Source organism: Heterodontus francisci, unplaced genomic scaffold (genome assembly GCF_036365525.1).
Source record: "Heterodontus francisci isolate sHetFra1 unplaced genomic scaffold, sHetFra1.hap1 HAP1_SCAFFOLD_704, whole genome shotgun sequence".
Classification (NCBI taxonomy): domain Eukaryota; kingdom Metazoa; phylum Chordata; class Chondrichthyes; order Heterodontiformes; family Heterodontidae; genus Heterodontus; species Heterodontus francisci.
The window spans coordinates 474,345-490,786 of NW_027140132.1; the positions used below are offsets into that span (position 1 = coordinate 474,345).

Genomic DNA, 16,442 nt, shown 5'->3' on the forward strand with positions numbered 1-16,442 from the left:
TGTTAATCATGATGTGATGAAATGATTGTATGTTCCAGTCTTTCCGTGGTGGGTTTTCACACTGAGTAGAAACGTGTTGGACATGGTCTGGAAATGTTTCACACTGCTCCATTCCCAACTTCATTTACTGACAGAAGATATATTTCCATCATTCCACAGCTGGCTGCACAGCCAGAAGCTGTGCTGAAGGTGACAGCTATATCTCTGCAACTGACAAGGTGGCCGAGAGGTTAAGGCGTTGGACTGCTAATCCATTGTGCTTTGCACACGTGGGTTCGAATCCCATCCTTGTCGCTAGTTTATGAGCTGTTTCGTGTATTGTTTATGTTGGGTGAGCTTATGAATCAAGTCAGCCTCGAAACCTGTTCTTGTCAATGTCCAGACAGTGATTCCAGAATTTGTTATACTTTATTAAAATTGAGACAGACAATTGGAATTCTTCACCCAAACTGCACTGGAATGAAGATCAAATAGGGATCACGAAACGGAGCAAGATTTTTCCTCCCCTCCTTCCTTCCATCATTACTTTCTCTGGATTTGCACCAAGTGAAAGACAAATGGGAAAAGCAAATGGCGAGGGAGCAGATGCAGAAAATTATCCTTTGGCAAGAAATTTATTTTCAAATCTTCTTGATAGATTAAGTGAGTGAGCAATGCTTTGGCAGATGGAGTTTAAAATGAGGGGTCATCTACTACCTACGATAGATCAGAGTGTTTTTTTGTAAGAGGTGAGATGTTAGAAACGGTTGAGGAGCAGAGACCCGAATACTGAATTGATAAAAGCTGGTAGAAAATAATGTGAAAAGTGAACAGAATCTGAAGTTTGGAACTCATGTTGTAGTGATATAAAGCTCTGTGCTCCTGAAGTATATGTCCAAGCCCAGATTGTGGGTAATCTGTGGAGAGTGATTTGGTTTTTATTCATTCTTGGGTGTGAGTATCGCTGATAAGGCTAGCATTTATTACCCATTCCTATTGCCGTTGAGAAGGTGGTGGAGAGCTGCCTTCTTGAACTGATGCAGTCCATATGGTGCAGGAACACCCACAGTGCTACTGGGGAGGGAGTTCCAGGATTGTGACCCAACAACAGTGAAGAAATGGCGATATCATTCCAAGTCAAGATGGTGAGTGACTTGGAGGGGAACCTGCAGGTAGTGAGTTCCCATGCATCTGCTGCCCTTGTCCTTCGAGGTGGTAGTGGTCACGAGTTTGGAAGGTGCTGTTGAAGGATACTTGGCGAGTTGCTGCAGTGCATATGGAGATGGTACACACTGCAGCCACTGTTTACTGGTTGTGGAGGGATTGAATGTTTAAGGTGGCGGGTGAGGTGCCGATCAAGTGCGCTGCTTTGTCCTGGATGGTGTTGAGCTTCTTGAGTGTTGTTGAGTGGGATGTATTCCATCACACTCCTGACTTGTGCCTTGTAGATGGTGGACAGGATTTGGGGTGTCAGGAGGTGAGATACCTGCTGCAGAATTCGTAATCTCTGACCTGCGCTTATAGCCACAGCATAGATGTGACTGGTCTTGTTACGTTTCTGGTCAAGATGTTGATGGTGGGGGATTTAACGATGATAATGCTTCTGAATATCAAAAGGTAGATTTTTTTTCTCTCTCATTGGAGATGTTCACTGCTTGGCACTTGTGTGGCCAGAAGGTTGCTTGTCACTTATCAGCTCAAGCCTGAATGTTGCTCAGGTCTTGCTGCTTGCAGGCACAGACTGCTTCAGTATCTGAAGAGTTGTGAATCATCATCTAACATTCCCACTTCTGACTTATGTTGAAGAGAAAGTCGTCAATGAAACAGCTGGGATGTTTGGGTCTACGACACTACCCTGATAAACTCCTGAGGCAATGTCCTGGGCTGAGATGATTGGCCTCCACTAACCACAACATCTTGTTTTGTGCTAGGTATGACTTCAACAAGTGGAGGGTTTTTCCCCTGATTCCCATTGACTTCAATTTTGCGAGGGATCCTTGATGCCACACTCACTCAAGGGCAATCACCCTCACCTCTCCTCTGGAATTCCAGTCTTTCGTCTCTGTTTGGACCAAGCTGCAATGAGATCATAAGAACAGAAGATCGGAAGAACTCATAGCAGCAGTAGGCCATTAGGCCCCTCGAGCTTGCTCCGCCATTCAATAGGATCATGGCTGACCTGATCATGACCTCAACCCCACTTTCTTACCTGCCCACATAACCCTTGGCTCTCTTGTAGATAAAAATCTTGAAGACATTCAATGACCCAGCCTCCACTGCTCTCTGCGGTAAAGAATTCCAAAGATTAATGACCCTCTGAGAGAGGAAATACCTTCTTAAATGAAAAAGCCCTAAATCTGAAACTGTGTCTCCTAGTTCTAGATTCAACCACGAGAGGAAACATCCTCTCAGCATCTACCCTGTCAAGCCCCCTCAGAATCTTATATGTCTCAATACGTTCTCCTTTCATTTTTCTCAACTCCAATGAGTATCGGTCCAACCTGCTCAACTTTCCTCATGAGACAACACCTTCATCACAGGAATTAATCAAATGAACCTTCTCTGAACTGCCTCCAATGCAAGTATATCACTCCTTAAATAAGGAGACCAAAACTGTACACAGTACTCTAGGTGTGGTTTCACCAGCACCATGTACATTTGTAGCAAGACTTCTCTACTTTTATACTCCACCCCCCTTGCAATAAAGGGTAACATTCCATTTGCCTTCCTAATTATTTGCTGTACCTGCATGGTAACTTTTTGTGATTCATGTACGAGGACACCCAGATACTTCTACACCGCAGCATTCTGTAATCTCTCACAATTTAAATAATATTTTCCTTTTCTATTCTTCCTACCAAAGTGGATAACCTCACATTTTCCCACATTCTACTCTATCTGCCAAATTATTTCCTGGAGTTGAGAGACCCTGGCAGAACCTAAATTGAGCATCGATGAGCAGATTATTGCTAAGTGTGTGGTGCTTGATAGCACTGTTGGTGACATCTTCCATCACTTTGCTGATGCTTGATAGTAGACTGATGGGGCGGCAATTGGTCAGATTGGATTTGTCTTGCATTTTTTTTGTGGAGAGGGCACACTTGGGCAACTTTCCACATTGTCAAGTAGATGCCCGTGTTGTAGCTCTACTGGAACAGCTTGGCTGAGGGCGCAGCTAGTTCTGGAGCACAAGTCTTCAGTACTAGTGTGGAAGTGAGCAGAAAGGCATGGCACTATGCTTAATGGGAAATATAGCCAAGTTAGGAATAGTAGCTTTGCTGAGCTTTGATTTTAAGTAGCAGAAACCACAATGAAATAGTTAAAAGTAAAGGCAGAGCGTGTGAGACTGTAAAGACTAGCCGACACTGGTAATTGCAAAGACATCTGTTCTTTATGGCCTGATTGTGTGACTCCCTGTGGTTTGGAACAAATGGACTCCTGTGAATCAAATGATGTCCATCCCTGTGTGAGTGATAAGGAGTGCTCGGCCCCTCTTATCTTCGTGAACTGCCACTACTTGATGTAGCTGCAGACTGCATGAAACACTCAGGAATGTACACCTAACAGAGATAGCAGGAAGCGCCGCAATTACTTGTCACAAGGTAGAGACAGACTCATGATCCATGTAGGGAGTGAGACTAGAATGATTATTGATGACTCCTATGCTCTTGCTAATTAGCTTGCTTGTCCGCTTTGTTTTATCTTGCTGGTACAAAACAATATTTTATTAGTAACAAGTATGTATTGAAAATGGAGTGTATTGGAACCTCAGTAACAGATGTACTGCATTTCACCACGTGGGTGAAGTCGAATTGTATCGCACTGATTGGTTAAACAAGGGGGTATAGCATGAATCTTAATGTATAAACAGTAGTACCTGTATCAAAAATCTTTACTTACTCTAGTGGACCAGACAGACTCTGGGTGGAGTCAGTGTCGTTGCATTAGAGGAAGTCAGCCGGCTAAATGCACAAATAAAGTAATTGATTTTACCTACACATCCGACTCAGTATATTTAATGAACCAGACTGAAGCCAAAAATAACTCAGATTTACACTAGAGCCGGAATGTTGTTCGGGCCCACAGTCTTTGCTGTATCGAGTGCTTTCAGCTATTTCTTGCCATTATGTGGAGTGAAGCAAATTGGCTGAAAACTGGAAGCTGTGATACTGGGGACCTCAAGAGGCCGAGATGAATCCTCCACTGAGCAATTTCTGACTGAAGATGGTTTCAAATGCTTCAGCTTCATCTTTTGCACTGACGTGCTCGGCTCCACCAACATTGAGGATAGGGATGTTTTTGGAGCCTCCTCATCTGGTTCGTTATTTAATTGTCCTCCACCTTTCATGACTGGATACCTAGTTTCTCAGGGCAGTGTCCAAGGCCCAATCATCCTCAGCTGTTTCATTGATGGCTTTCTCTTCAACAAAAGTCAGAAGTGGGAATGTTCGCTGATGATTCACAACTCATCAGATGCTGAAGCAATCTGTACCTGCAAGCAGCAAGACCTGAACAACATTCAGGCTTGAGCTGATATGTGACAAGCAACATTCTTTGATCTGATCCTGAGGGAGATATCCGTGCGTGGAGTGGCGGGATGTATGGAGAGTGATTCTGAAGAGGATGTCTGAGCCTGGAGGGCAGAATCTGTGGAGAGTGGTCCTCAAAGGATGTCCGTGTCTGGAGATTTAGGATCTCTGAAGAGGGTCTCCGAGCCCATAGTGCTGGGATCAATGGAGAGTGATCCTGAAGTGGGTGTCCGAACCTGGAATGGCGGGATCTGTGGAGAGTGATCCTGAAGTGGGTGTCTGAGCCTGGAGGGCAGAATCTGTGGAGCGTGATCCTGACGAGTGTGTGTAAACCTGGAATGGAAGCTTTCTGTAGAGGTACAGGTGGAGGCCATTCATTCCCAGTATTTTATAAAGGTTTAGCATAACTTATATGCTTTCACTCTATGCCTCTATTAATAAAGCCAAGTGTCCTGTTTGCTCTTAGCTACCTTTTCAATCCTTCTAACATTGGTGTACATTGTCTCTCTGCTCCTGCACCCAGTTTAGAATTGTAACGTTTCATTTATATGGCATTCTTCCTTCCAAATTGTATCACTTCACACTTCTCTGTGTAAAATTTCATCTGTTCTGTGAAAGCCCATTTTACCATTTTTTTTTAAGTTCCCCTGAAGTGTGTTACGATCACTGGCATAGGACAAAATTCCTGAGCATTCTTTGATGCTATCCCCATAGACAGAGCAATCTTTTACGCGAGCTCAAATGTAGGATATTGTGTGTTTAGTATCTTATTTCACCCACCAATATAAGCACAAATATGTCACGTAAATCCTGTTCACTGCAGTCCCTGCTGCTGTTTGCTGCCTATATTTACAGATTTTTATCTCAACCTCGTCACCATGTTCTCTAATATATTCAGGGGGCATCAGCAGAGAAAATGTTCAACAAGCATGGCAAGTGCAATGAAATGTTTATTTATTTCATTATGTCATGAACATAATATACAAATTTTTACATGTGTGAATCATCAATATGTGTCTTCATAAATGGAACCCCGTCACAATAAACACTGCCACCGTTCAATATTTAGCAGACAGGTTTGACGGCCTGATGTGTGTGATTCCCATATTAATGTGTTTGTACAAAGTTCGGGGAAAGATGGAGATACGAATAATTTACAGGGAAATCTTTTAAGCATATTACCACATCTCTCACTCATAAAGATCTGCAAACACATGGATTCCAAAAGAACCTGAGTACAAAATCACCTAAAATAAACACAGCCAGAGAGACTTGCAATAACCTGTAGCTCAGGGAAAGTACATGATGTTATGGAAGGGATTCTGTTTCTTCTGTTGAAATATTTTTTGAAGAAGTCATAATCAAACTGAATAAATGTAGGACCAGTTCTTTTTCAAGAGAGAACCAAAAGAGCCAATTTGGCAACTATGTTTACTGGTTGTCACATGATTCAAGTTAAATATAGAACAGAAACCCTGGTAACCCGGAGAAATATGGTTAGTGAAGTCAGTCATGCCCCTTGATTGGGCAACCTTGGCAGCAGCAGCGCAAACCTAAGACAGCAGAAAACTCACAACCTTTGGTTGTAGCAGTAAGTGTGTTTTACCTGCTGGAGTGAGCAGCTGATAAAGTTAACCTGAAGAATCGTCAAGGAAGGAGAGAAGACCACAACCCAGTTTGTTTTCCAGAAAATCTTTAAAAGACCCTGAGAAGTCCACTGAGTTAATTCATCTTGTCGCATGTCTTTGAAGAAGGCCTGCTAAAATTAATTCTCAATGCCTTCTGAAAAGAACGGATCTAAAATACCCTAGTGACCTGTCTACGTATACTCGGAAGTTAGACTGTATTCCAGTTTTGGAGCAACATATCTCATCTGATGATTTCTTCAAAAATGAGCAAATAAACAGCCCAAGAGGTTTTTTTTGTCTGCAACAGAGTGCTGAATTAAAAAAAAATCCCTTTTATTTTTTTCAGCTATCCGGTGTGTGTGTGTGCGTGTGGCTCGAAGATAAAAAAAAGGACTTTAAAAGTTGTTCAAGGTGAAAAAGGAACTTTTAAAATTTCCACCTGTGTGTTTATGCTTTACTTCATGACTAGTTAAAACTTGTTCGACAATAAATGGATAATTTTGTTGTTCATTAAAGAAACCTGGTCAGTGTCTTCTATTCTGGGAAAAATAGAGTATATGATTGACTGTATCAGTATGTGGGAAAAGTTCACATAGATGTTGTGACCTGTGGAGAAGTGGGATGAGAATAAAGAGTGCCCTCCTCTGCCCTTAGTTGTCACAGCACTTGTGATCTGGCTCAGCAGCTTAACTGGTTCGAGTGTTTGTCTAATAATCAGAAAATCATGGATTCATATCATGGCTTCAAAAGTTTAGCTATCAATCATTTACATCCATTTTCTTGTGAACTTTAACTTTTCTTATGAATTTCATTCACAAAAGAAAACAGCTCAGATGTTGCCTTTGTGAAGGATGTGAGTTTGAAATGGCTGTTCCTGCTCGTACAGATGTCCAGTGCTAATATTTCAACGGCAACTCAATCCCCTACAATTTCTTTGAAAGCAATGTGTTTGCATTTGCATTTAACCTGGAAAACAGCTCAACATTAATCTCACTGAAGGAAAGTGTGACCGTGTTGTATGTTTCAGAGTGTTTGTGTCATTTTGTGTCTCTTTTAACCAAGACTATAACACGACGCAAAGGGGAGGGTTGATCCGAGGTTTAGAATATATTATCATTCAGGAGCAAGAAAAATCAAATGGAACAAAATAAGAAAACCCAGTCGCCAGATTTGAGAATCTGTAGATCCGCTTTGGGAAAGTGAATCAGAGCAGAATGAAGGGTGAACTGTCCGACTGCCCAGAAGAGATGAAGACACAGCTCAGTCAGCACGTTCCCCTGGTTTATGATGCTGGAACATTCCTCACACAGAAATTATTCAATCAATATTCATCTGCCAAGTCGGTCTGAGGCTGTGCCTCTCTGATCATGTGGAATTAAAGCAATTCTTCCAGTCAGTTAGTTCAGTTGTCATTTCATGAGAAATTAGAAGTCATCATGACTTTGTCAGTGACCTCATGGTTCAGGTGTCTGAGTGATGTTAATCATGATGTGATGAAATGATTGTATGTTCCAGTCTTTCAGTGGTGGGTTTTCACACTGAGTTGAAACGTGTTGGACATGGTCTGGAAATGTTTCACACCGCTCCATTCCCAACAGGCCATGACATGATGTGATGGAAATTTCATTTACTTACAGAAGCTGCATTTCCATCATTGCACATCTGGCTGCACAGCCAGGATCTGTACTGTCCAAACAGCTGACAAGGTGGTCGAGAGGTTAAGACGGTGGCGTGCTAATGCATTTTGCTTTGCATGTGTGGGTTCGGATCCCAATTTTGTCGTTAGTGTATGTAGTGTCTAGTACATTGTTGTGGGGGAGCTTTTGTGGAAAGTTGGCCTGGAAACATGTTCTTATCAGTATATCGCTGGTGATTCCAGAATTGTTTATACTTTATTAAAATTGAGACAGACAATCGGAATTCTTCACCCAAATTGGACTGGAATGAAGATCAAATAGGGATCACGAAAAGGAGGAAGATTTTTCCCTCCCTCCTTCCTTCCATCTTTACTTTCTCTGGATTTACACCAAATGAAAGACTAACGGGAAAAGCAAACGGCGAGGGAGCAGAAGCAGAACATTATCCTTTGGCAAGAAATTTATTTTCAAATCTTCTTGATAGATTAAGTGAGTGAGCAATGTTTTGGCAGATGGAGTTTAAAATGTGGGGTCATCTAGTACCTACGAAAGATAGATCAGAGTGTTTTTTATAAGTGTTGAGATGTTAGAAACTGGAGAAGCAGAGACCCACGTGCTGAATCACTAAACACTAACGGACTGGTAGAAAATAATGTGAAAGGGGAATGGAATCTGAAGATTGGAAATCACGTTGTAGTTATATAAAGCTCTGTGCTCCTGAAGTAAATGTCCAAGCCTGGATTGTGGGGAATCTGTGGAGAATGATTTGCTTTTTATTTATTCTTGGGTGTGAGTATCGCTGGCAAGGCTGGCATTTATCGTCCATCCCGAATTGCCCTTGAGAATGTGGTGGGGAGCTGCCTTCTTGAACTGCTGCAGTCAATGTGGTGTAGGAACACCCACAGTGCTATTGCAGAGGGAGTTCCAGGATTTTGACCCAACAACAGTGAAGAAATGGTGATATCGTTCCAAGTCATGATGGTGAGTGACTTGGAGGTGAACCTGCAGGTGGTGGTGTTCCCATGCATCTGCTGCCCTTGTCCTTCGAGGTAGTGATCACGGGTTTGGATGGTGCTGTCGAACGTTACTTAGCGAGTTACTGCAGTGCATCTTGTAGGTGGTACACACTGCTGCCACTGTGCTCTGGTGGTGGAGGGAGTGAATGTTTAAGGTGGTGGGTGAGGTACCGATGAAGAGGACTGCTTTGTCCTGGGTGGTATTGAGCTTTTTATGTGTTTTTGGAGCTGCAGCTATCCAGAAAAGTGGAGAGTATTCCATCACACTCCTGACATGTGCCTTGTAGACAATGGAAAGGCTTTGGCATGTCAGGAGGTGAGATACTTGCTGCAGAATTCCCAATTTCTGACCTACGCTAAAAGCCGCAGCATAGATGTGACTAGTCCAGTTTAGTTTATAATCAATGATAACCCCCAAGATGTTGTTGGTGAGGGATTCAGTGATGATAATGCTGCTGAGTATTAAAAGGTAGATGGTTTGATTCTCTCTCATTGGAGATGTTCACTGCGTGGCACTTTTGTGGCAACCAAGTCGCTTGTCACTTATCAGCTCAAGCTGAATGTTGTTCAGGTCTCGCTGCTTGTGGACATGGACTGCTTCAGTATCTGAGGAGTTGTGAATCATCACCTAACATTCCCACTTCTGACTTAAGTTGAGGGGAAACTCATTAATGAAAGAGCTGAGGATGGTTGAGCCTAGGACACTACCCTGAGAAACTCCTGAGGCAATGTCCTGGATTGAGATGATCGGCCTCCAACAACCATAATCATCTTGCTTTGTGCTAGGTATGACTCCAACAAGTGGACAATTTTTCCCTGATTCCCATTGATTTCAATTTTGCGAGGGATCCTTGATGCCACACTCACTCAAGGGTAATTACTCTCACCTCTCCTCTGGAATTCCACTCTTTTGTCTCTATTTGGAACAAGCTGCAATGAGATCACAAGAACAGAAATAGTAGCAGCAGGAGGCCATTTGGCCCCTCGAGCCTTCTCCGGCATTCAATAGGATCATGGCTGATCTGATCATGGCATCAACCCCACTTTCTTGCCTGCCCCCCATAACCCTTGACTTCCTTGTAGATAAAAATCCAAAGATGAACAACTGTCTGAGAGAAGAAATTCCTCCTCATTTCCTTCTTAAATGGAAAATCCCGAATTCTGAAACTGTGTCCCCTAGTTCTAGATTCCACCACGAGGGGAAACATCCTCTCAGCATCTACCCTGTCAAGACCCTTCAGAATCTTATATGTCTCAATACGATCACCTCTCATGTTTCTAAACTCCAATCAGTATAGGTCCAACCTGCTCAATCCTCCTCACAAGACAACCCCTTCATCACAGGAATAAATCCAGTGAACCTTCTCTGAACTTTTTTTAAAATTTCCAACATATACTTTATTCGTTAAAAAAACTATAAAAAGATACATTACAAAACAGTTCAAAAACAGCACCAAGTCAACAATACAAAGATTGCAAAGGAGATCAGTTTCCTTCAGTACAGGAATGAATTGCCTCACAACCCTTCCATTTCATTTTACCTGCCATGTACTTTTTGCAGCAAACAAATATTTTCTGGAATAAAAACAAGAAATACTGGAACCACTCAGCAGGTCTGGCAGCATCTGTGGAAAGAGAAGCAGAGTAAACGTTTCGGGTCACTGACCCTTCTTCGGAACTGACAAATATTAAAAATGTCACAGGTTATAAGCAAGTGAGGTGGGGGTGGGGCAAGAGATAACAAAGGAGAAGGTGCAGGTTGGACAAGGCCACATAGCTGACCAAAAGGTCAGCAATATAAAAGGTTGTAAAAAATGTAAAAAAGCAAAAAAGAAGAAAAAAGAAAAAACAACTAAAAATGAAAGTAAAATGGGGGGCCGTCATGCTCTGAAATTATTGAACTCAATGTTCAGTCCGGCAGGCTGTAGTGTGCCTAATCGATAGATGAGATGCTGTTCCTCGAGCTTGCGTTGATGTTCACTGGAACACTGCAGCAATCCCAGGACAGAGATGTGAGCATGAGAGCAGGGGGGAGTGTTGAAATGGCAAGAATCCGGAAGCTCAGGGTCCTGCTTGCAGACCGAGCGGAGGTGTTCCGCAAAACGGTCACCCAGTCTGCGCTTGGTATCCCCAATATGGAGGAGACCACATTGTGAGCAGCGAATACAGTATACTACATCGAAAGAAGTACAGGTAAATCGCTGCTTCACCTGAAAGGAGTATTTGGGGCCTGGGATAGTGAGGAGAGAGGAGGTAAATGGGCAGGTATTACACCTCCTGCGGTTGCAGGGGAAGGTGCCATGGGATGGGGACGAGGTGGTGGGGGTAATGGAGGAGTGGACCAGGTTGTCGTGGAGGGAATGATCCCTTCGGAATGCTGACAGGGGAAGGGAGGGGAAGATGCATTTGGTAGTGGCATCACGCTGGAGGTGGCGAAAATGGCAGAGGATGATCCTTTGGATATGGAGGCTGATGGGGTGGAAAGTGAGGACAAGGGGAACCCTGTCACGGTTCTGGGAGGGAGGGGAAGGGTTGAGGGCAGAAGTACGGGAAATGGGCCGGACACGGTTGAGGGCCCTGTCAACAACAGTGGGGAGGATTCCTCGGTTGAGGAAAAAGGATGTCATACCAGAAGCACCGTCATGGAAGGTAGCATCATCAGAGCAGATGCGTCGAAGACGGAGAAACTGGGAGAATGGAATGGAGTCCTCACAGGGGGTAGTGTGTGAAGAAGTGTAGTCGAGGTAGCTGTGGGAGCCGATGGGCTTATAATGGATATTGGGAGACAACCTATCCCCAGAGATGGAGACAGAGAAGTCGAGGAAGGGAAGGGAAGTGTCAGAGATGGACCACGTTTGGGTGAGAGAAGAGTGGAAATTGGAAGCAAAGTTGATAAAGTTTTCCAGTTCGGGGCGGGAGCAGGAAATGGCACCGATACAGTCATCAATGTACCGGAAAAAGAGTTGGGGGAGGGGGCCTGAGTAGGGCTGGAACAAAGAATGCTCGACATATCCCACAAAAAGACAGGCATAACTAGGACCCATGCGGGTACCCATAGCGACACCTTTTACTTGAAGTGCGTGGAGTTGAAGGAGAAGTTGTTCAATGTGAGAACAAGTTCAGCCAGGCGGAGGAGGGTGGTGGTGGATGGGGACTGGTTAGGCCTCTGTTCCAGGAAGAAGCGGAGAGCCCTCAAACCATCCTGGCGGGGGATGGAGGTGCAGCGCGATTGGACGTCCATAGTGAAGAGGAGGCGGTTGGGACCAGGAAACTGGAAATTGTCAAAATGACGTAAGGCGTCAGAAGAGTCACGGATGCAGTTGCGAAGAGACTGGACCAGCGGAGAAAAGATAGATTCAAGATAGGAAGAAATAAGTTCAGTGGGGCAGGAGCAGGCTGACACAATGGGTCTGCCGGGACGTACCCGTTTGTGGATTGTGGGAAGGAGGTAGAAGCGGGCTGTCCGGGGTTGCGGGACTATGAGGTTGGAAGCTGTAGAGGGAAGATCTCCAGAGGAGATGAGGTCAGTGACAGTCCTTTGGACGATGGCTTGATGTTCGGTGATGGGGTCATGGTCCAGTGGGAGATAGGAAGAAGTGTCTGTGAGTTGGCACTGAGCCTCTGCAAGGTAGAGGTCGGTACGCCATACAACAACAGCACCACCCTTGTCTGCAGGTTTGATCACCATGTCGGGGTTAGACCTGAGAGAATGGAGTGCCTCAAGATCAGAGGGGGACAGGTTAGAGTGAGTGAGGGGGGCAAAGAAATTGAGATGACAAATGTCCAGCCGACAGTTTTCAATGAAGAGATCAAGAGCGGGTAAGTCGCCGGGGTGGGGGGGGGGTCCAAGTACAGGGAGAATGCTGGAGGTGGGAGAATGGGTCTGCTGGTCGGTAGGAGGACTCCTGGTCAAAGAAGTGAGCCTGGAGGCGGAGAAATATTTTCTGGATACAGCCCGAGGGGATTTCCATGGATCCAGTCCCTCACTTCACCTTGGTGGTGGTACCTTACACAGTGGTCTTCCCCAGTGAACCTTTGCAGCGGCTGCCCCAAGCTGTAGTGCGTCCCTCAGCACGTAGTCTTGGACCTTGGAATGTGCCTGTCTGCAACATTAGGTCGTGGACAACTCTTTGCGCTGGAAGACCAGCAAGTTTCGGGCAGACCAAAGGGCGTCTTTCACCGAATTGATAGTCCTTCAGCAGCAGTTGATGTTTCTCTCGGTGTGCATCCCTGAGAACAGCCTGTGGAGCACAGACCCCTGTGTTACACAGCTGCTTGGGATGAACCGCAATAAAAACCACTGCATCTTTTTCTACACCTGCTTTGCAAAGACAGACAGGGCAGTCCTCTCTCCTCTGTCTTGTTTGTTTGCTGTATTGAATCCTTTGCTGAGTCTATTAGGAAGGATGCAAGCAGAAGGGGCGGGTTACAATCCGAGGCAGTGGAGTCACTCAGGTTAAAACTTCCCTGTACCTGGATGACGTCGCCGTCTTTTGCTCGGATCTGCTGTCCGTTCGCAGACTGATCAGCATCTGCGACCAGTTCGAACTCACCTCGGGAGCCAAAGTTAACCACGGCAAGTGCGAGTCCATGTTCTTTGGGAACTGGGCTGACCGATCCTTTGTCCCCTTCACCGTCAGGTCAGACTACCTGACGGTGCTGGGGATATGGTTCGGAAGTGCCGGGGCGTGCACCAAAACCTGGAAGTAGCGAGTAGCCAGGATACACCATAAGCTGAGCATGTGGGAGCAGCGATCTCTCTCCATTGTGGGTAAGAACCTGGTGATCAGGTGCGAGGCGCTCACGTTGCTGTACGTGGTGCAGGTCTGGCCCATACGTCACTCCTGCGCTGTGGCGATCACCCGAGCCATTTTCCGCTTCATATGGGGTTCCAAAATGGACCAGGTCTGGAGGGACACGATGTTCAAACCCCTGGATAAGGGCGGGAAAAATGTACCCAACGTCGCCCTCATCCTGATGACTACCTTCGTGTGCGGTTGCATCAAGCTGTGCGCAGATTGCCAGTGCACAATCTCCAAGTGTCACTACGTGCTGAGGTTCTATCTGTCCCCAGCGTTGTGAAGGATGGGCCTGGTCACATTGCCGCGGAATGCTCCATCCAGTTGGACCGTGCCGTACCACCTATCCTTCGTGGGAAAGTTTCTGTGGAAAAATATCTTTGACCACCAATCCTTCAGGTAGTGGTCTGCACGGAATGTCCTCAAGGCCCTACAGGAAAAGGAGATGGTGGATCCAGTCGGATGGTTCCCCGAGCAAACTTCCAAAGTCATTTGGCGGAATGCCTCATCACCAGAACTTTCAAACAAGCACCAAGATGAAACTTGGCTGGTAGTGAGAAGAGCCCTCCCCATCAGATCCTTCCTGCACGCCCGAAGTCTAACCCCCTCCGCACAATGCCCTCGAGGTGGCTGTGGTGAGGAAGAGACAGTTGCCCACCTCTTTCTCTGAATTGCCTCCAATGCAAGTATATCCATCCTTAAATAAGGAGACCAAAACTGTGCACAGTACTCCAGGTGTGGTTTCACCAACACCCTGTACATATGTAGCAAGACTTCTCTCCTTTTATACTCCATTCCCCTTTGTAATAAAGGGTAACATTCCATTTGCCTTCCTAATTATTTGCTCTAGCTGCATGCTAGCTTTTTATGATTCATGTACGAAGACACCCAGATCCTTCTATACCGCAGCATTCTGTAGTCTCTCGCAATTTAAATAATATTTAATTTATCTGTTCTTACTACCAAAGTGAATAACCTCACATTTTCCCACATTATACTCCAGCTTCCAAATGTCTGCCTGGATCTGAGAGGCCCTGGCGGAATCTAAACTGAGCATCGATGAGCAGATTATTGCTAAATGCGTGGTGATTGATATCACTGTTGATGACATCTTCCATCACTTTGCTGATGATTGATAGTAGACTGATGGGGCGGTAATTGGTCAGATTGGATTTGTCCTGCTTTTCTTTTATGGACAGGACACACCTGGGCAATTTTCCACATTGTCGAGTAGCTGTTTGTGTTGTCGCTCAAAAAAAAATTATCTTAATAAATTATCGGCTGTAAGCACGTTTGTCATCGGGTTGAATAATTTCTGTGTGAGAAATGTTCCAGCATCATAAACCAGGGGAACGTGCTGACTGAGCTGTGTCTTCATCTCTTCTGGGCAGTCGGACAGTTCACCCTTCATTCTGCTCTGATTCACTTTCCGAAAGCAGATCTACAGATTCTCACATCTGGAGACTGGGTTTTCTTGTTAGGTTCCTTTTGATTTTTCTTGCTCCTGAATGATAATATATGCCAACCTTGGATCAACCTTGCGTTGTGTCCCAGTCTTGGTTAAAAGCGACACATAACAGCAGCAACAATCTGAAACAAACAACACAGTCACACTTTCCTTCAGTGAGATTAATGTTGAGGCGGTTTCCATGTCGAATGCAATTGTGAACAAATTTCTCACAAAGAAATTGTGGGTGATTTGAGCATTTGCACTGAATTTCTGTGCAAGGAGGGGCAGTTTCAAACAGCCATTCCGAAATCACTTCCTTCACAAAGACAAAGACTGTGCTGTCTTAACGTGTCACTCAACTTCACAAACAAATTTGAACTCGAAGTTCAGGAGAAGACAGAGTGGTGAATGATTGATCGTGTAATCTTTGGATGAGAAAAGATACTTAACATACAAAATCCAACATTTGAGCTAGCGTGTAAGATTGATCTTTCCATGGAGATGATCACTGGAACACTGGAACAGGCCCAAGACAGAAATGTTGACATGAGAGCAGGGGGGAGTGTTGAAACGGCAAGGAACCAGAAGCTCGGGGTCATGCTTTCGGACTGAGCAGAGGTGTTCGACATAATCTGCGTTTGGTCTCCCCAGCTTGGAGGAGACTGCAATGTGAGCAGCGAATACAGTACACTAAATTGAAAGAAGTACAAGTAAATCGCTGCTTCACCTGAAAGGAGTGTTTGGGCTTTCAATAATGAGCAGAGGAGGGAAAAGGGTAGGTATTATATCTCCTGCGATTGCATGAGAAGATGCCTTGGGAAGGGGACGAGGTGTCAGGGATAATGGAGGAGTGGACCAAGGTGTCGTGGAGGGAACTATCCCTTCAGAATTGTGAGAAATGTAGCCCACTTAATAATAATTTACACCAAGTCAAACTCTGAAGAAGTAAGTTTATTTAACGTTCTTGCAAGATCGGGTGTCCTACAAGCAGGCACACCGATCAACATATTCAGTTCATGTTTATACAATACAAATCCATTTGTCCACGCCTTTATTTTACATTATTTGTTATAACGTATTATGACACTAACCTATCCTATGGTTGCTACAGTCTCCTCCTCTGTTTACTTCTCCCCCTACTCTAACTTTCTAGCCCCTAACTCTTGTTTTTGTTTTACCTTATTTGGCTCTCCATTGTGTGTTTTAACTTGCAGCTGTCAGCCTTTATCTTAGTGGGGCAGTTTCTTATTCACTACATCCTTTGTTCTAACTCTTGCTGTTTCTCTTTTATCTGCCTAAGCACAATTTTTAAGTGATGTACTGTCCCAAGGTCTGTACTTACATTCCCTTATCAGTTCTCTTTTTCAGTGATGTACTGTCTTAAGGTCTCCACTTACATACCCT

General features: G+C 44.7%; 1 non-coding gene across 1 annotated transcript; it reads left to right on the plus strand.

Moving 5' to 3' along the window:
* The first annotated feature begins 212 nt into the window (after positions 1 to 212).
* trnas-gcu (transfer RNA serine (anticodon GCU)) lies at positions 213 to 294 on the plus strand. Its single transcript has one exon. It is a non-coding gene; the product is annotated as a tRNA-Ser (tRNA).
* Positions 295 to 16,442: the final 16,148 nt, after the last annotated feature.